We start from the raw sequence: 19,860 nt of genomic DNA, 5'->3' as shown, positions 1-19,860 counted from the left end.
GGGGGGGGGCGGGGACGGGGCGGGAGGAGGGAGACGAAAAGAAAAGAGTGGAGAAGTCCGCGAGGACGGAGCCCTCTGGCGGTGACCGCTGGCATAGCGTCGAGGAGCCCGGCCCCGGCCGCGGTCCCGCCGAGACTGAGTGTGACGGGGACATCTGGTCGACCCCGCGTACCGCGGCGTCCGCGCGCGGCGCCGGCGGGGACGCGAGCGCGGAGACAGCGGGTCCCCGCCGTCCTACCCTCACGGGGGCCCGCCGGCCTCCTGGTCGACCCCGACTCTCGGGGGAAAGAAGGGCGGGGGGGACCGGCCGGTCCCCCGACCGGAGGGCCACCCCTTCCGCCCCCGCGGCGACGGAGAGGGCCGCGGCGGCCAGACCGGCGCGGCCCCTCCCCCGCCGGCGCCTCGGTCGCCCCGTCTCCCCCACCCACCGACCATCGCGCTCCTCCCGGGAACCCCGGTCCCAGCCCGGAGGACGAGCCCCGGCGGGTCGCGCAGGGAGGAGGCCGCGTGGTGGGGGTCGGGGTCCACCCCGAGGCGTGACTCCGGGCGCGGCCTGGAGGGGAGGGGAGGGGAGGGCCGCCCCCTCCACCTTCCCCGGCGCCCCCGACCGACACACCGCGTGCCCGCGCGCGCACCCCCCCCCCCGCCCCGCCTTAGCCCTGGCGCGGGAGGGGCCGAGGCAGCGCGGAGGGCCGGAGCGACGGGAGGGGCCGAGGAGGCGGTGACCGACGGACCCGGGGAGACCCGCGCCCCGAGGGGCCGCCGCCGGCCGGCCGGACGCGCGCGCGCGCGCACCCGCCCGCCGGGACAAACCCTTGTGTCGAGGGCTGACTTTCAGTAGATCGCAGCCAGGGAGCTGCTCTGCTGCGTACGAAACCCCGACCCAGAAGCAGGTCGTCTACGAATGGTTTAGCACCAGGTTCCCCACGAACGTGCGTTGCGTGACGGGCGAGGGGGCGGCCGCCCTTCCGGCCGCACCCCGTTTCCCAGGACGAGGGGCGCTCTAACTCACAGACTCACCCAGAGCAACCTCCCGCCCGCCCTGCAAGCTCCATTCACCGTGAGTGCCCTGGCCGGGTAGGTGTCCCACTGCACAAAGACCTATCAGACCGCATTTCTTCCATTATTATAAGTAGCCATACATTCTTTTAGGACCGTAGCCGTAGGGTACACCTCCAGGCACAGTTGCGGGGGGGGGGGAGAGGAGGGAAGAGGCCATTCTTCACGTATCGTTGGGTAGCACCGGGGCAGGGGAGGCAGTTTCCTCCTGCTCCTCCTCGTCCCCCTTCTCCCTGGATTTGCTTCTTCCTGGTTTTTTCTTTATTCCTCTCCCAGTTCCCCCTTCCATCGTCTTGACGGATTTGGATGAGACGTAGACATTTTCTATGTCAGGCTTTACTCATCCCGAGGGAGGAGGAGAAAAGTAAGCCGCCTACCATGACACAATGGAACGGAAGCTTGTGAGCCACTGACTGCTGTGGCATTCTGACACTTGGTGTTTTTCAGGACATTCTATATTTCCGCTATCCCACTAGAATATATCCCCTTGATCACTCCCGTGTACCCCCATCCCAGCTTTTTCGTGAGCCACCCTCAACGGCCGTGACAATGTGGTGCGGGGACTCCCTCCGTCTGGTGCCTTACACTCGCACATTTGGGGTTTCGTATCAGGATAGCAAAGTGATCGCCTTTCAATAACCTGGCTGGCCACGGTGGCTCATGCCTGTGACCCCAGCAACTTGGGAGGCAGAGACGGGAGCATGACTTGAGCCCAGCAGCCGGAGACCAGCCTGGGTAACACGATGAGACCTCGTCTCTACCAACAAAATATAAAAAAAGAAAAATTATGCCTGGTGTGGCAGCATCTGCCTATAGTCCCAACTGCTCACAAGGCTGAGGCAGAGAGGATCACTTAAGCCCTGGATTTGGAGCTTGCCGTGAGCTACAATCAGGCCAAGGCGGCCTGGCTGGGAGAGGACAGAGTGAAAGGAATCCTGTCTCAAAAAAAAAAAAAAAAAAAAAAAGACAGAAAAAGAAAAGAGGAAAGAAAGTAAAAAGAAAAGAAGACCGACGACACAGCTTAGAAGTCTCGGTGTTACCGAAAACTCGGCCGCTTGCCCACGAGGCAAATAGCGAGGACAAGCTGTGTGAGGAGGAAGGAAAGAGGGAGTCTATTTGGCCGGTAAAGGAGGAAATCAGGTAGACCTTCCCATCTCAAACCCCCAAACTTCCCGAACAGAGGGCTAGGCAGAAATAGAGAGCTTTTAAAGGGCGCGGGAGGCGGGGGATGGGGGTGGGTAGGGATGGGTGGGGGGAGCGTGTGGTTCTCAGCTTTAGCAATGATTGAGGTTAATGATTTCAATGGTCCAGGCTCTGCCAAAAGCAAAGCCTGTGAACTCTGCCGGCCACCCACCTGGGGGGCAGGGGACCACTTGGGAGTTTTAAGAAAAGATTTAACCTGCCGTGGGGACATAGGCCAGACTACGAGTTCCCAAAAGTTGGGGGGGTTGGGGGAGGAGAGCGTAAAAGGACAGAACATCTTTCTGTCCCTTTTTGGTTTCTTCTTTTTTCCCCCCTAGGTGCCAAAAGATATGAGCCCGGTGCCGAAAAGAAATAGGTATGGGCGCCCACGTGCACACGCAGAGATATACGATCGAATACGTCGTGTTCACAGTGTTTCCGAGTCGAGGAAACTGGAAGATGATGGGGGAAGGATCACGGGCAACTTCGTATTTCTTCCAGGACAGGAAAATGGACCCGAAGAGAAAAACGCATCGTTCTCGGCGTAGGATAAAACGCTACGTCTTGTTATATAATATGAGGCATTCTGTGATTTAAATTTTTATCCGAGATGATATTCAGTAAGCCTACAAAACAAGATAAAAGAGAGACGAACACAAGGGTGAAAAAAAAAGAAAAAAACCTAGGGGCACAGGCCTATGGTCCCGGGAGGAGGCAGGGAGCGGGAGGAGGGGCCCCTCCCGCAGACAACAGGGCGGGTGGGCGGAGAGCCGCCAGAGGCGAGGGCTGCCTCGGGCGGGGCCCAGAGCTGCGGGCCCAGGAAGAAGGGAGTGGGACCGGTCGTGCTCTACTCCCCGCCGCTGATCCGAACCACGCCCCGCCCTCCAGCCCCCACCCCGCCCCGGGGAGTCAGCTCTTAAACTCCCAACGTCACCTGGCTTTCCGCGATCACGATGGCTGATCAGAGTGGCCGCTAGGTGACACCCGACAACCGGTGCCAGTGTCAGCCTGAAAAGAAGGGACCCTATGACGGGGGTGGGGAGGGGTGGGGGTGGGGCGCACAGTGGGCGGCCCGGTCAGCTCCCCTTCCTCCTTGGAGCGGATCGGATCATCTGGAACTTTATCCCGAGAGGAGAGAGTGACACTGGGTGTGTGCTAGGAGCCGGCGGGTTGGGACGGGGACCTACCCGAGAGGGAAGTCGAGTACAGGGAGTTTCACAGTTGACCCACTGACGATCTCAAGGCCCGGACAGTAGAAGCGTGGCAATATCTGTCACCGTGGAATGAACACTTGGTACCAAAGACCTTTGTCTTTGCTGGCCCCCTGTGCCCAGGGGGACACGTGGCCAGAATCTGACATCCTAAATGTCTTCTTAGAAAGAATTTGGGGGTGGGGGTGGGGGCGGGGGAGAGAGACAGAGAGAGAAAAGAAAGGGGCAAGAAACGGCTGCCACGAAACTATCAGAACAGACAAGCGATCGATGGGGCCTATCCGGTTAAGTTCTTCCCTACCCAGAGAACGACTTAACATAGCTGGTGTCACTGCAGTCGGGCCACGTTCCGGTATATGCATGTACACCGACACACACACAGACGCACGCACGCACACACACACACACACACAACACACACACACACACAAAAACACACAGACATAAAATTAGTCGGGCATGCTGGCGCATGCCTGTAGTCCCAGATACTCGGGAGACTGAGGCAGTAGGATCGCTGAAGCCCAGGAGTTTGAGGTTGCGGTGAGCTAGGCTGCCACCACGGCACTCAGTCTAGCCCGGGCAACAGAGGGAGACTCTGCCTCAACAACAACAAAAAAGAAATCCCCCAATCGAACAAGGTATAGAAAAATTATGGTGGTGGTCGTGGTGGTGGCGGTGTGGGGGTAGGGGGGCGGGGGGGCTGCTGGTGTGGGGGGTGCCGGTGCCGGTGCAGTGGTCACCGTCCTACTACTAAAAGGGAGAGCAGAATCAAGTTCTGGGACATAAAGTTCATACTGGAGCCACCGTGGAGCGAGGGAATGTTTCTTCTACAGGACCAGTATTTCCTTTGCTGCCCCCTCCCCCAATGCCCATAAATAATGTGTCGATGAGGACGTACACACCGTTGTCCCTGGTTGTGGGTCGGGGGTGGGGGTGGGGGGTGGGGGCGGGGGCGTCGCAGGGGGGTAAAGTCAAGCGATGTTTTTGTAATAAAGAGACATACGGCCCCCCGGGATACAGGCTGGGGACTTCACCCGTCAGCTCTAGGGAGTAACACAGGCAAGCAGTGCTCACCGTCAGTCTTAACTAATTAAAAGAAAAAAAAATAGAAAATAGAAAAAAACGGCCGGGCGCAGTGGCTCCGCCTGTAATCCTAGCACTCTGGGAGGCCGTGGCGGCAGGATCGCTCAAGGTCAGGAGTTGGAGACCAGCCTCAGCAAGAGCGAGACACCGCCGCCGCCCCGCCCGCCCCTCCCCGTCCCTACAAAGAGAGAGAAATAAATTATCTGGAAATTAAAAATAGATATAAACAACCTTAGCCGGGCACGGTGGCACGTGCCGGTATTCCCAGGTATTCGGGAGGCTGAGGCAGAAGGATCGCTTAAGTCGAGGAGTTTGAGGTTGCTGTGAGCTAGACTGACGCCACGCCACTCTAGCGAGGGACACAGAACGAGACCCTGTGAGAAAGAAAAGAAGAAAGAGAAAGAAAAGAAAGAGAGAGAGAGAGACAGAGGGAGAGAAGGAGACAGGGCGAGAGTGACAGAGACAGAAAGGGAGGGAGGGAAGAGTAGGAGGAGGAGAGGGAGAGGGGGAGAGAGAAGGGAGGGAGGGAGGGAGGGAAGAGAAGGAGGAGGAGAGGGAGAGGGGGAGAGAGAGGGAGAGGGAGAGGGAGAAGAAGAGGGCGAGGGGGAGGGGGGGAGAGAGACACGGGGGAGAGAGAGAGGGAGAGAGAGGGAGGGAGGGGGGGAGAGAGAGAGACAGAGAGAGGGAGGGAGAGAGAGAGAGAGAGAGAAGAAAACTATTAAAAATTCGGTACCAGATCCATCGGTCGGTACTCTGAAGCGTGACGATCGGGTGTTCCCGTGCACGTGTGAGATGTGTCTTCTCCCTCACGCCGCGTTTCTCACACACACACACCCACCCACACACACACACATCACCCATGTGCCGCGAAAAAAAGCAACAAAAAGAGAGAAAGAGATGAAAAAGGGAGAATGGAAACAGGGAAAAAGAGGAAGGAAGAAAGAAGTTTTGAACAAAAGAGACCAAAGTCACAGCGAGAAGGAAGAATACTGAGCGCGGAGCGACACCTAGTGACCACACCGTCAAGGGCACACTACGGCCCCAATTGGCCAGAGACATCTGGTGGACCCCAGGGCACTGCGCGAAGGGAAGCCGAGGGCAACCTGTGGCGGACCCGGGTCACGGCGTCTGCAGGCGATTACCAGGCGGCCACAGGAGGCCGGGGAAACTCATTCTCAGCGGGGGGTGGGGGGAGGGGAAGTGATCGCAAAGTCACACCCGACAGATCCCTTTCCAGTTCATAAACGTGGTGATTGCGTGTTCACACGCACGTGTGAGGTGTGCCTCCTGCTGTGTCGGCACATCCCCCGCGTGACGTGAAACCATGATTGGGGGGGGCGGTTTGCGATGAAAGTCACGCCAGGTCCCCGGGAGAGTTCGTGAGCCTGATAACTGCGCGCGTGCGGAGGAAAACAGGGGGCGGGGGGGGGGTTGGAAGCGAAGCAAGGAAGAAGGAGCGAGCGAGCGAGCTAGCGGGCGGGGGGGGGGGGAGGGGGGGGGCGGGGACGGGGCGGGAGGAGGGAGACGAAAAGAAAAGAGTGGAGAAGTCCGCGAGGACGGAGCCCTCTGGCGGTGACCGCTGGCATAGCGTCGAGGAGCCCGGCCCCGGCCGCGGTCCCGCCGAGACTGAGTGTGACGGGGACATCTGGTCGACCCCGCGTACCGCGGCGTCCGCGCGCGGCGCCGGCGGGGGCGCGAGCGCGGAGACAGCGGGTCCCCGCCGTCCTACCCTCACGGGGGCCCGCCGGCCTCCTGGTCGACCCCGACTCTCGGGGGAAAGAAGGGCGGGGGGGACCGGCCGGTCCCCCGACCGGAGGGCCACCCCTTCCGCCCCCGCGGCGACGGAGAGGGCCGCGGCGGCCAGACCGGCGCGGCCCCTCCCCCGCCGGCGCCTCGGTCGCCCCGTCTCCCCCACCCACCGACCATCGCGCTCCTCCCGGGAACCCCGGTCCCAGCCCGGAGGACGAGCCCCGGCGGGTCGCTCGGGGAGGAGGCCGCGTGGTGGGGGTCGGGGTCCACCCCGAGGCGTGACTCCGGGCGCGGCCTGGAGGGGAGGGGAGGGGAGGGCCGCCCCCTCCACCTTCCCCGGCGCCCCCGACCGACACACCGCGTGCCCGCGCGCGCACCCCCCCCCGCCCCGCCTTAGCCCTGGCGCGGGAGGGGCCGAGGCAGCGCGGAGGGCCGGAGCGACGGGAGGGGCCGAGGAGGCGGTGACCGACGGACCCGGGGAGACCCGCGCCCCGAGGGGCCGCCGCCGGCCGGCCGGACGCGCGCGCGCGCGCGCACCCGCCCGCCGGGACAAACCCTTGTGTCGAGGGCTGACTTTCAGTAGATCGCAGCCAGGGAGCTGCTCTGCTGCGTACGAAACCCCGACCCAGAAGCAGGTCGTCTACGAATGGTTTAGCACCAGGTTCCCCACGAACGTGCGTTGCGTGACGGGCGAGGGGGCGGCCGCCCTTCCGGCCGCACCCCGTTTCCCAGGACGAGGGGCGCTCTAACTCACAGACTCACCCAGAGCAACCTCCCGCCCGCCCTGCAAGCTCCATTCACCGTGAGTGCCCTGGCCGGGTAGGTGTCCCACTGCACAAAGACCTATCAGACCGCATTTCTTCCATTATTATAAGTAGTCATACATTCTTTTAGGACCGTAGCCGTAGGGTACACCTCCAGGCACAGTTGCGGGGGGGGGGGGAGAGGAGGGAAGAGGCCATTCTTCACGTATCGTTGGGTAGCACCGGGGCAGGGGAGGCAGTTTCCTCCTGCTCCTCCTCGTCCCCCTTCTCCCTGGATTTGCTTCTTCCTGGTTTTTTCTTTATTCCTCTCCCAGTTCCCCCTTCCATCGTCTTGACGGATTTGGATGAGACGTAGACATTTTCTATGTCAGGCTTTACTCATCCCGAGGGAGGAGGAGAAAAGTAAGCCGCCTACCATGACACAATGGAACGGAAGCTTGTGAGCCACTGACTGCTGTGGCATTCTGACACTTGGTGTTTTTCAGGACATTCTATATTTCCGCTATCCCACTAGAATATATCCCCTTGATCACTCCCGTGTACCCCCATCCCAGCTTTTTCGTGAGCCACCCTCAACGGCCGTGACAATGTGGTGCGGGGACTCCCTCCGTCTGGTGCCTTACACTCGCACATTTGGGGTTTCGTATCAGGATAGCAAAGTGATCGCCTTTCAATAACCTGGCTGGCCACGGTGGCTCATGCCTGTGACCCCAGCAACTTGGGAGGCAGAGACGGGAGCATGACTTGAGCCCAGCAGCCGGAGACCAGCCTGGGTAACACGATGAGACCTCGTCTCTACCAACAAAATATAAAAAAAGAAAAATTTTGCCTGGTGTGGCAGCATCTGCCTATAGTCCCAACTGCTCACAAGGCTGAGGCAGAGAGGATCACTTAAGCCCTGGATTTGGAGCTTGCCGTGAGCTACAATCAGGCCAAGGCGGCCTGGCTGGGAGAGGACAGAGTGAAAGGAATCCTGTCTCAAAAAAAAAAAAAAAAAAAAAAAAAGACAGAAAAAGAAAAGAGGAAAGAAAGTAAAAAGAAAAGAAGACCGACGACACAGCTTAGAAGTCTCGGTGTTACCGAAAACTCGGCCGCTTGCCCACGAGGCAAATAGCGAGGACAAGCTGTGTGAGGAGGAAGGAAAGAGGGAGTCTATTTGGCCGGTAAAGGAGGAAATGAGGTAGACCTTCCCATCTCAAACCCCCAAACTTCCCGAACAGAGGGCTAGGCAGAAATAGAGAGCTTTTAAAGGGCGCGGGAGGCGGGGGATGGGGGTGGGTAGGGATGGGTGGGGGGAGCGTGTGGTTCTCAGCTTTAGCAATGATTGAGGTTAATGATTTCAATGGTCCAGGCTCTGCCAAAAGCAAAGCCTGTGAACTCTGCCGGCCACCCACCTGGGGGGCAGGGGACCCCTTGGGAGTTTTAAGAAAAGATTTAACCTGCCGTGGGGACATAGGCCAGACTACGAGTTCCCAGAAGTTGGGGGGGTTGGGGGAGGAGAGCGTAAAAGGACTGAACATCTTTCTGTCCCTTTTTGGTTTCTTCTTTTTTCCCCCCTAGGTGCCAAAAGATATGAGCCCGGTGCCGAAAAGAAATAGGTATGGGCGCCCACGTGCACACGCAGAGATTATACGATCGAATACGTCGTGTTCACAGTGTTTCCGAGTCGAGGAAACTGGAAGATGATGGGGGAAGGATCACGGGCAACTTCGTATTTCTTCCAGGACAGGAAAATGGACCCGAAGAGAAAAACGCATCGTTCTCGGCGTAGGATAAAACGCTACGTCTTGTTATATAATATGAGGCATTCTGTGATTTAAATTTTTATCCGAGATGATATTCAGTAAGCCTACAAAACAAGATAAAACACAGACAAACACAAGGGTAAAAAAAAAAAAAAAACCTAGGGGCACAGGCCTATGGTCCCGGGAGGAGGCAGGGAGCGGGAGGAGGGGCCCCTCCCGCAGACAACAGGGCGGGTGGGCGGAGAGCCGCCAGAGGCGAGGGCTGCCTCGGGCGGGGCCCAGAGCTGCGGGCCCAGGAAGAAGGGAGTGGGACCGGTCGTGCTCTACTCCCCGCCGCTGATCCGAACCACGCCCCGCCCTCCAGCCCCCACCCCGCCCCGGGGAGTCAGCTCTTAAACTCCCAACGTCACCTGGCTTTCCGCGATCACGATGGCTGATCAGAGTGGCCGCTAGGTGACACCCGACAACCGGTGCCAGTGTCAGCCTGAAAAGAAGGGACCCTATGACGGGGGTGGGGAGGGGTGGGGGTGGGGCGCACAGTGGGCGGCCCGGTCAGCTCCCCTTCCTCCTTGGAGCGGATCGGATCATCTGGAACTTTATCCCGAGAGGAGAGAGTGACACTGGGTGTGTGCTAGGAGCCGGCGGGTTGGGACGGGGACCTACCCGAGAGGGAAGTCGAGTACAGGGAGTTTCACAGTTGACCCACTGACGATCTCAAGGCCCGGACAGTAGAAGCGTGGCAATATCTGTCACCGTGGAATGAACACTTGGTACCAAAGACCTTTGTCTTTGCTGGCCCCCTGTGCCCAGGGGGACACGTGGCCAGAATCTGACATCCTAAATGTCTTCTTAGAAAGAATTTGGGGGTGGGGGTGGGGGCGGGGGAGAGAGACAGAGAGAGAAAAGAAAGGGGCAAGAAACGGCTGCCACGAAACTATCAGAACAGACAAGCGATCGATGGGGCCTATCCGGTTAAGTTCTTTCCCTACCCAGAGAACGACTTAACATAGCTGGTGTCACTGCAGTCGGGCCACATTCCGGTATATGCATGTACACCGACACACACACAGACGCACGCACGCACACACACACACACACACACACACACACACACACACAAACACACACACACATAAAATTAGTCGGGCATGCTGGCGCATGCCTGTAGTCCCAGATACTCGGGAGACTGAGGCAGTAGGATCGCTGAAGCCCAGGAGTTTGAGGTTGCGGTGAGCTAGGCTGCCACCACGGCACTCAGTCTAGCCCGGGCAACAGAGGGAGACTCTGCCTCAACAACAACAAAAAAGAAATCCCCCAATCGAACAAGGTATAGAAAAATTATGGTGGTGGTCGTGGTGGTGGCGGTGTGGGGGTAGGGGGGCGGGGGGGCTGCTGGTGTGGGGGGGTGCCGGTGCCGGTGCAGTGGTCACCGTCCTACTACTAAAAGGGAGAGCAGAATCAAGTTCTGGGACATAAAGTTCATACTGGAGCCACCGGTGGAGCGAGGGAATGTTTCTTCTACAGGACCAGTATTTCCTTTGCTGCCCCCTCCCCCAATGCCATAAATAATGTGTCGATGAGGACGTACACACCGTTGTCCCTGGTTGTGGGTCGGGGGTGGGGGTGGGGGTGGGGGCGGGGGCGTCGCAGGGGGTAAAGTCAAGCGATGTTTTTGTAATAAAGAGACATACGGCCCCCCGGGATACAGGCTGGGGACTTCACCCGTCAGCTCTAGGGAGTAACACAGGCAAGCAGTGCTCACCGTCAGTCTTAACTAATTAAAAGAAAAAAAAATAGAAAATAGAAAAAACGGCCGGGCGCAGTGGCTCCCGCCTGTAATCCTAGCACTCTGGGAGGCCGTGGCGGCAGGATCGCTCAAGGTCAGGAGTTGGAGACCAGCCTCAGCAAGAGCGAGACACCGCCGCCGCCCCGCCCCGCCCCTCCCCGTCCCTACAAAGAGAGAGAAATAAATTATCTGGAAAATTAAAAATAGATATAAACAACCTTAGCCGGGCACGGTGGCACGTGCCGGTATTCCCAGGTATTCGGGAGGCTGAGGCAGAAGGATCGCTTAAGTCGAGGAGTTTGAGGTTGCTGTGAGCTAGACTGACGCCACGCCACTCTAGCGAGGGACACAGAACGAGACCCTGTGAGAAAGAAAAGAAGAAAGAGAAAGAAAAGAAAGAGAGAGAGAGAGACAGAGGGAGAGAAGGAGACAGGGCGAGAGTGACAGAGACAGAAAGGGAGGGAGGGAAGAGTAGGAGGAGGAGAGGGAGAGGGGGGGAGAGAGAGAGAGAGGGAGGGAGGGAGGGAAGAGAAGGAGGAGGAGAGGGAGAGGGGGAGAGAGAGGGAGAGGGAGAGGGAGAAGAAGAGGGCGAGGGGGAGGGGGGGAGAGAGACACGGGGGAGAGAGAGAGGGAGAGAGAGGGAGGGAGGGGGGGGAGAGAGAGAGACAGAGAGAGGGAGGGAGAGAGAGAGAGAGAGAGAAGAAAACTATTAAAAATTCGGTACCAGATCCATCGGTCGGTACTCTGAAGCGTGACGATCGGGTGTTCCCGTGCACGTGTGAGATGTGTCTTCTCCCTCACGCCGCGTTTCTCACACACACACACCCACCCACACACACACACATCACCCATGTGCCGCGAAAAAAGCAACAAAAAGAGAGAAAGAGATGAAAAAGGGAGAATGGAAACAGGGAAAAAGAGGAAGGAAGAAAGAAGTTTTGAACAAAAGAGACCAAAGTCACAGCGAGAAGGAAGAATACTGAGCGCGGAGCGACACCTAGTGACCACACCGTCAAGGGCACACTACGGCCCCAATTGGCCAGAGACATCTGGTGGACCCCAGGGCACTGCGCGAAGGGAAGCCGAGGGCAACCTGTGGCGGACCCGGGTCACGGCGTCTGCAGGCGATTACCAGGCGGCCACAGGAGGCCGGGGAAACTCATTCTCAGCGGGGGGTGGGGGGAGGGGAAGTGATCGCAAAGTCACACCCGACAGATCCCTTTCCAGTTCATAAACGTGGTGATTGCGTGTTCACACGCACGTGTGAGGTGTGCCTCCTGCTGTGTCGGCACATCCCCCGCGTGACGTGAAACCATGATTGGGGGGGGCGGTTTGCGATGAAAGTCACGCCAGGTCCCCGGGAGAGTTCGTGAGCCTGATAACTGCGCGCGTGCGGAGGAAAACAGGGGGCGGGGGGGGGGTTGGAAGCGAAGCAAGGAAGAAGGAGCGAGCGAGCGAGCTAGCGGGCGGGGGGGGGGGGAGGGGGGGGGCGGGGACGGGGCGGGAGGAGGGAGACGAAAAGAAAAGAGTGGAGAAGTCCGCGAGGACGGAGCCCTCTGGCGGTGACCGCTGGCATAGCGTCGAGGAGCCCGGCCCCGGCCGCGGGTCCCGCCGAGACTGAGTGTGACGGGGACATCTGGTCGACCCCGCGTACCGCGGCGTCCGCGCGCGGCGCCGGCGGGGGCGCGAGCGCGGAGACAGCGGGTCCCCGCCGTCCTACCCTCACGGGGGCCCGCCGGCCTCCTGGTCGACCCCGACTCTCGGGGGAAAGAAGGGCGGGGGGGACCGGCCGGTCCCCCGACCGGAGGGCCACCCCTTCCGCCCCCGCGGCGACGGAGAGGGCCGCGGCGGCCAGACCGGCGCGGCCCCTCCCCCGCCGGCGCCTCGGTCGCCCCGTCTCCCCCACCCACCGACCATCGCGCTCCTCCCGGGAACCCCGGTCCCAGCCCGGAGGACGAGCCCCGGCGGGTCGCTCGGGGAGGAGGCCGCGTGGTGGGGGTCGGGGTCCACCCCGAGGCGTGACTCCGGGCGCGGCCTGGAGGGGAGGGGAGGGGAGGGCCGCCCCCTCCACCTTCCCCGGCGCCCCCGACCGACACACCGCGTGCCCGCGCGCGCACCCCCCCCCGCCCCGCCTTAGCCCTGGCGCGGGAGGGGCCGAGGCAGCGCGGAGGGCCGGAGCGACGGGAGGGGCCGAGGAGGCGGTGACCGACGGACCCGGGGAGACCCGCGCCCCGAGGGGCCGCCGCCGGCCGGCCGGACGCGCGCGCGCGCGCACCCGCCCGCCGGGACAAACCCTTGTGTCGAGGGCTGACTTTCAGTAGATCGCAGCCAGGGAGCTGCTCTGCTGCGTACGAAACCCCGACCCAGAAGCAGGTCGTCTACGAATGGTTTAGCACCAGGTTCCCCACGAACGTGCGTTGCGTGACGGGCGAGGGGGCGGCCGCCCTTCCGGCCGCACCCCGTTTCCCAGGACGAGGGGCGCTCTAACTCACAGACTCACCCAGAGCAACCTCCCGCCCGCCCTGCAAGCTCCATTCACCGTGAGTGCCCTGGCCGGGTAGGTGTCCCACTGCACAAAGACCTATCAGACCGCATTTCTTCCATTATTATAAGTAGTCATACATTCTTTTAGGACCGTAGCCGTAGGGTACACCTCCAGGCACAGTTGCGGGGGGGGGGGGAGAGGAGGGAAGAGGCCATTCTTCACGTATCGTTGGGTAGCACCGGGGCAGGGGAGGCAGTTTCCTCCTGCTCCTCCTCGTCCCCCTTCTCCCTGGATTTGCTTCTTCCTGGTTTTTTCTTTATTCCTCTCCCAGTTCCCCCTTCCATCGTCTTGACGGATTTGGATGAGACCTAGACATTTTCTATGTCAGGCTTTACTCATCCCGAGGGAGGAGGAGAAAAGTAAGCCGCCTACCATGACACAATGGAACGGAAGCTTGTGAGCCACTGACTGCTGTGGCATTCTGACACTTGGTGTTTTTCAGGACATTCTATATTTCCGCTATCCCACTAGAATATATCCCCTTGATCACTCCCGTGTACCCCCATCCCAGCTTTTTCGTGAGCCACCCTCAACGGCCGTGACAATGTGGTGCGGGGACTCCCTCCGTCTGGTGCCTTACACTCGCACATTTGGGGTTTCGTATCAGGATAGCAAAGTGATCGCCTTTCAATAACCTGGCTGGCCACGGTGGCTCATGCCTGTGACCCCAGCAACTTGGGAGGCAGAGACGGGAGCATGACTTGAGCCCAGCAGCCGGAGACCAGCCTGGGTAACACGATGAGACCTCGTCTCTACCAACAAAATATAAAAAAAGAAAAATTATGCCTGGTGTGGCAGCATCTGCCTATAGTCCCAACTGCTCACAAGGCTGAGGCAGAGAGGATCACTTAAGCCCTGGATTTGGAGCTTGCCGTGAGCTACAATCAGGCCAAGGCGGCCTGGCTGGGAGAGGACAGAGTGAAAGGAATCCTGTCTCAAAAAAAAAAAAAAAAAAAAAAAAAAAGACAGAAAAAGAAAAGAGGAAAGAAAGTAAAAAGAAAAGAAGACCGACGACACAGCTTAGAAGTCTCGGTGTTACCGAAAACTCGGCCGCTTGCCCACGAGGCAAATAGCGAGGACAAGCTGTGTGAGGAGGAAGGAAAGAGGGAGTCTATTTGGCCGGTAAAGGAGGAAATCAGGTAGACCTTCCCATCTCAAACCCCCAAACTTCCCGAACAGAGGGCTAGGCAGAAATAGAGAGCTTTTAAAGGGCGCGGGAGGCGGGGGATGGGGGTGGGTAGGGATGGGTGGGGGGAGCGTGTGGTTCTCAGCTTTAGCAATGATTGAGGTTAATGATTTCAATGGTCCAGGCTCTGCCAAAAGCAAAGCCTGTGAACTCTGCCGGCCACCCACCTGGGGGGCAGGGGACCCCTTGGGAGTTTTAAGAAAAGATTTAACCTGCCGTGGGGACATAGGCCAGACTACGAGTTCCCAGAAGTTGGGGGGGTTGGGGGAGGAGAGCGTAAAAGGACAGAACATCTTTCTGTCCCTTTTTGGTTTCTTCTTTTTTCCCCCCTAGGTGCCAAAAGATATGAGCCCGGTGCCGAAAAGAAATAGGTATGGGCGCCCACGTGCACACGCAGAGATTATACGATCGAATACGTCGTGTTCACAGTGTTTCCGAGTCGAGGAAACTGGAAGATGATGGGGGAAGGATCACGGGCAACTTCGTATTTCTTCCAGGACAGGAAAATGGACCCGAAGAGAAAAACGCATCGTTCTCGGCGTAGGATAAAACGCTACGTCTTGTTATATAATATGAGGCATTCTGTGATTTAAATTTTTATCCGAGATGATATTCAGTAAGCCTACAAAACAAGATAAAACACAGACAAACACAAGGGTAAAAAAAAAAAAAAACCTAGGGGCACAGGCCTATGGTCCCGGGAGGAGGCAGGGAGCGGGAGGAGGGGCCCCTCCCGCAGACAACAGGGCGGGTGGGCGGAGAGCCGCCAGAGGCGAGGGCTGCCTCGGGCGGGGCCCAGAGCTGCGGGCCCAGGAAGAAGGGAGTGGGACCGGTCGTGCTCTACTCCCCGCCGCTGATCCGAACCACGCCCCGCCCTCCAGCCCCCACCCCGCCCCGGGGAGTCAGCTCTTAAACTCCCAACGTCACCTGGCTTTCCGCGATCACGATGGCTGATCAGAGTGGCCGCTAGGTGACACCCGACAACCGGTGCCAGTGTCAGCCTGAAAAGAAGGGACCCTATGACGGGGGTGGGGAGGGGTGGGGGTGGGGCGCACAGTGGGCGGCCCGGTCAGCTCCCCTTCCTCCTTGGAGCGGATCGGATCATCTGGAACTTTATCCCGAGAGGAGAGAGTGACACTGGGTGTGTGCTAGGAGCCGGCGGGTTGGGACGGGGACCTACCCGAGAGGGAAGTCGAGTACAGGGAGTTTCACAGTTGACCCACTGACGATCTCAAGGCCCGGACAGTAGAAGCGTGGCAATATCTGTCACCGTGGAATGAACACTTGGTACCAAAGACCTTTGTCTTTGCTGGCCCCCTGTGCCCAGGGGGACACGTGGCCAGAATCTGACATCCTAAATGTCTTCTTAGAAAGAATTTGGGGGTGGGGGTGGGGGCGGGGGAGAGAGACAGAGAGAGAAAAGAAAGGGGCAAGAAACGGCTGCCACGAAACTATCAGAACAGACAAGCGATCGATGGGGCCTATCCGGTTAAGTTCTTTCCCTACCCAGAGAACGACTTAACATAGCTGGTGTCACTGCAGTCGGGCCACATTCCGGTATATGCATGTACACCGACACACACACAGACGCACGCACGCACACACACACACACACACACACACACACACACACAAACACACACACACATAAAATTAGTCGGGCATGCTGGCGCATGCCTGTAGTCCCAGATACTCGGGAGACTGAGGCAGTAGGATCGCTGAAGCCCAGGAGTTTGAGGTTGCGGTGAGCTAGGCTGCCACCACGGCACTCAGTCTAGCCCGGGCAACAGAGGGAGACTCTGCCTCAACAACAACAAAAAAGAAATCCCCCAATCGAACAAGGTATAGAAAAATTATGGTGGTGGTCGTGGTGGTGGCGGTGTGGGGGTAGGGGGGCGGGGGGGCTGCTGGTGTGGGGGGTGCCGGTGCCGGTGCAGTGGTCACCGTCCTACTACTAAAAGGGAGAGCAGAATCAAGTTCTGGGACATAAAGTTCATACTGGAGCCACCGGTGGAGCGAGGGAATGTTTCTTCTACAGGACCAGTATTTCCTTTGCTGCCCCCTCCCCCAATGCCATAAATAATGTGTCGATGAGGACGTACACACCGTTGTCCCTGGTTGTGGGTCGGGGGTGGGGGTGGGGGTGGGGGCGGGGGCGTCGCAGGGGGTAAAGTCAAGCGATGTTTTTGTAATAAAGAGACATACGGCCCCCCGGGATACAGGCTGGGGACTTCACCCGTCAGCTCTAGGGAGTAACACAGGCAAGCAGTGCTCACCGTCAGTCTTAACTAATTAAAAGAAAAAAAAATAGAAAATAGAAAAAACGGCCGGGCGCAGTGGCTCCCGCCTGTAATCCTAGCACTCTGGGAGGCCGTGGCGGCAGGATCGCTCAAGGTCAGGAGTTGGAGACCAGCCTCAGCAAGAGCGAGACACCGCCGCCGCCCCGCCCCGCCCCTCCCCGTCCCTACAAAGAGAGAGAAATAAATTATCTGGAAAATTAAAAATAGATATAAACAACCTTAGCCGGGCACGGTGGCACGTGCCGGTATTCCCAGGTATTCGGGAGGCTGAGGCAGAAGGATCGCTTAAGTCGAGGAGTTTGAGGTTGCTGTGAGCTAGACTGACGCCACGCCACTCTAGCGAGGGACACAGAACGAGACCCTGTGAGAAAGAAAAGAAGAAAGAGAAAGAAAAGAAAGAGAGAGAGAGAGACAGAGGGAGAGAAGGAGACAGGGCGAGAGTGACAGAGACAGAAAGGGAGGGAGGGAAGAGTAGGAGGAGGAGAGGGAGAGGGGGGGAGAGAGAGAGAGAGGGAGGGAGGGAGGGAAGAGAAGGAGGAGGAGAGGGAGAGGGGGAGAGAGAGGGAGAGGGAGAGGGAGAAGAAGAGGGCGAGGGGGAGGGGGGGAGAGAGACACGGGGGAGAGAGAGAGGGAGAGAGAGGGAGGGAGGGGGGGAGAGAGAGAGACAGAGAGAGGGAGGGAGAGAGAGAGAGAGAGAGAAGAAAACTATTAAAAATTCGGTACCAGATCCATCGGTCGGTACTCTGAAGCGTGACGATCGGGTGTTCCCGTGCACGTGTGAGATGTGTCTTCTCCCTCACGCCGCGTTTCTCACACACACACACCCACCCACACACACACACATCACCCATGTGCCGCGAAAAAAGCAACAAAAAGAGAGAAAGAGATGAAAAAGGGAGAATGGAAACAGGGAAAAAGAGGAAGGAAGAAAGAAGTTTTGAACAAAAGAGACCAAAGTCACAGCGAGAAGGAAGAATACTGAGCGCGGAGCGACACCTAGTGACCACACCGTCAAGGGCACACTACGGCCCCAATTGGCCAGAGACATCTGGTGGACCCCAGGGCACTGCGCGAAGGGAAGCCGAGGGCAACCTGTGGCGGACCCGGGTCACGGCGTCTGCAGGCGATTACCAGGCGGCCACAGGAGGCCGGGGAAACTCATTCTCAGCGGGGGGTGGGGGGAGGGGAAGTGATCGCAAAGTCACACCCGACAGATCCCTTTCCAGTTCATAAACGTGGTGATTGCGTGTTCACACGCACGTGTGAGGTGTGCCTCCTGCTGTGTCGGCACATCCCCCGCGTGACGTGAAACCATGATTGGGGGGGGCGGTTTGCGATGAAAGTCACGCCAGGTCCCCGGGAGAGTTCGTGAGCCTGATAACTGCGCGCGTGCGGAGGAAAACAGGGGGCGGGGGGGGGGTTGGAAGCGAAGCAAGGAAGAAGGAGCGAGCGAGCGAGCTAGCGGGCGGGGGGGGGGGGAGGGGGGGGGCGGGGACGGGGCGGGAGGAGGGAGACGAAAAGAAAAGAGTGGAGAAGTCCGCGAGGACGGAGCCCTCTGGCGGTGACCGCTGGCATAGCGTCGAGGAGCCCGGCCCCGGCCGCGGTCCCGCCGAGACTGAGTGTGACGGGGACATCTGGTCGACCCCGCGTACCGCGGCGTCCGCGCGCGGCGCCGGCGGGGGCGCGAGCGCGGAGACAGCGGGTCCCCGCCGTCCTACCCTCACGGGGGCCCGCCGGCCTCCTGGTCGACCCCGACTCTCGGGGGAAAGAAGGGCGGGGGGGACCGGCCGGTCCCCCGACCGGAGGGCCACCCCTTCCGCCCCCGCGGCGACGGAGAGGGCCGCGGCGGCCAGACCGGCGCGGCCCCTCCCCCGCCGGCGCCTCGGTCGCCCCGTCTCCCCCACCCACCGACCATCGCGCTCCTCCCGGGAACCCCGGTCCCAGCCCGGAGGACGAGCCCCGGCGGGTCGCGCGGGGAGGAGGCCGCGTGGTGGGGGTCGGGGTCCACCCCGAGGCGTGACTCCGGGCGCGGCCTGGAGGGGAGGGGAGGGGAGGGCCGCCCCCTCCACCTTCCCCGGCGCCCCCGACCGACACACCGCGTGCCCGTGCGCGCACCCCCCCCCCCGCCCCGCCTTAGCCCTGGCGCGGGAGGGGCCGAGGCAGCGCGGAGGGCCGGAGCGACGGGAGGGGCCGAGGAGGCGGTGACCGACGGACCCGGGGAGACCCGCGCCCCGAGGGGCCGCCGCCGGCCGGCCGGACGCGCGCGCGCGCGCACCCGCCCGCCGGGACAAACCCTTGTGTCGAGGGCTGACTTTCAGTAGATCGCAGCCAGGGAGCTGCTCTGCTGCGTACGAAACCCCGACCCAGAAGCAGGTCGTCTACGAATGGTTTAGCACCAGGTTCCCCACGAACGTGCGTTGCGTGACGGGCGAGGGGGCGGCCGCCCTTCCGGCCGCACCCCGTTTCCCAGGACGAGGGGCGCTCTAACTCACAGACTCACCCAGAGCAACCTCCCGCCCGCCCTGCAAGCTCCATTCACCGTGAGTGCCCTGGCCGGGTAGGTGTCCCACTGCACAAAGACCTATCAGACCGCATTTCTTCCATTATTATAAGTAGCCATACATTCTTTTAGGACCGTAGCCGTAGGGTACACCTCCAGGCACAGTTGCGGGGGGGGGGGGGAGAGGAGGGAAGAGGCCATTCTTCACGTATCGTTGGGTAGCACCGGGGCAGGGGAGGCAGTTTCCTCCTGCTCCTCCTCGTCCCCCTTCTCCCTGGATTTGCTTCTTCCTGGTTTTTTCTTTATTCCTCTCCCAGTTCCCCCTTCCATCGTCTTGACGGATTTGGATGAGACCTAGACATTTTCTATGTCAGGCTTTACTCATCCCGAGGGAGGAGGAGAAAAGTAAGCCGCCTACCATGACACAATGGAACGGAAGCTTGTGAGCCACTGACTGCTGTGGCATTCTGACACTTGGTGTTTTTCAGGACATTCTATATTTCCGCTATCCCACTAGAATATATCCCCTTGATCACTCCCGTGTACCCCCATCCCAGCTTTTTCGTGAGCCACCCTCAACGGCCGTGACAATGTGGTGCGGGGACTCCCTCCGTCTGGTGCCTTACACTCGCACATTTGGGGTTTCGTATCAGGATAGCAAAGTGATCGCCTTTCAATAACCTGGCTGGCCACGGTGGCTCATGCCTGTGACCCCAGCAACTTGGGAGGCAGAGACGGGAGCATGACTTG

General features: G+C 59.8%; 3 pseudogenes; all 3 read left to right on the top strand.

Moving 5' to 3' along the window:
* Positions 1-5,760: 5,760 nt before the first annotated feature.
* LOC123629119 lies at positions 5,761-5,852 on the top strand (annotated as a pseudogene).
* A 5,942-nt stretch (positions 5,853-11,794) lies between these two features.
* Positions 11,795-11,886, top strand: LOC123629117 (annotated as a pseudogene).
* A 5,938-nt stretch (positions 11,887-17,824) lies between these two features.
* Positions 17,825-17,916, top strand: LOC123629116 (annotated as a pseudogene).
* The last annotated feature ends 1,944 nt before the right edge of the window (positions 17,917-19,860 follow it).

This window comes from Lemur catta, chromosome Y, assembly GCF_020740605.2.
Source record: "Lemur catta isolate mLemCat1 chromosome Y, mLemCat1.pri, whole genome shotgun sequence".
In the NCBI taxonomy this organism is placed as follows: Eukaryota; Metazoa; Chordata; class Mammalia; order Primates; family Lemuridae; genus Lemur; species Lemur catta.
Note: the sequence above shows the minus strand (reverse complement) of the source record. Positions and strands in the feature narration are given on the sequence as shown.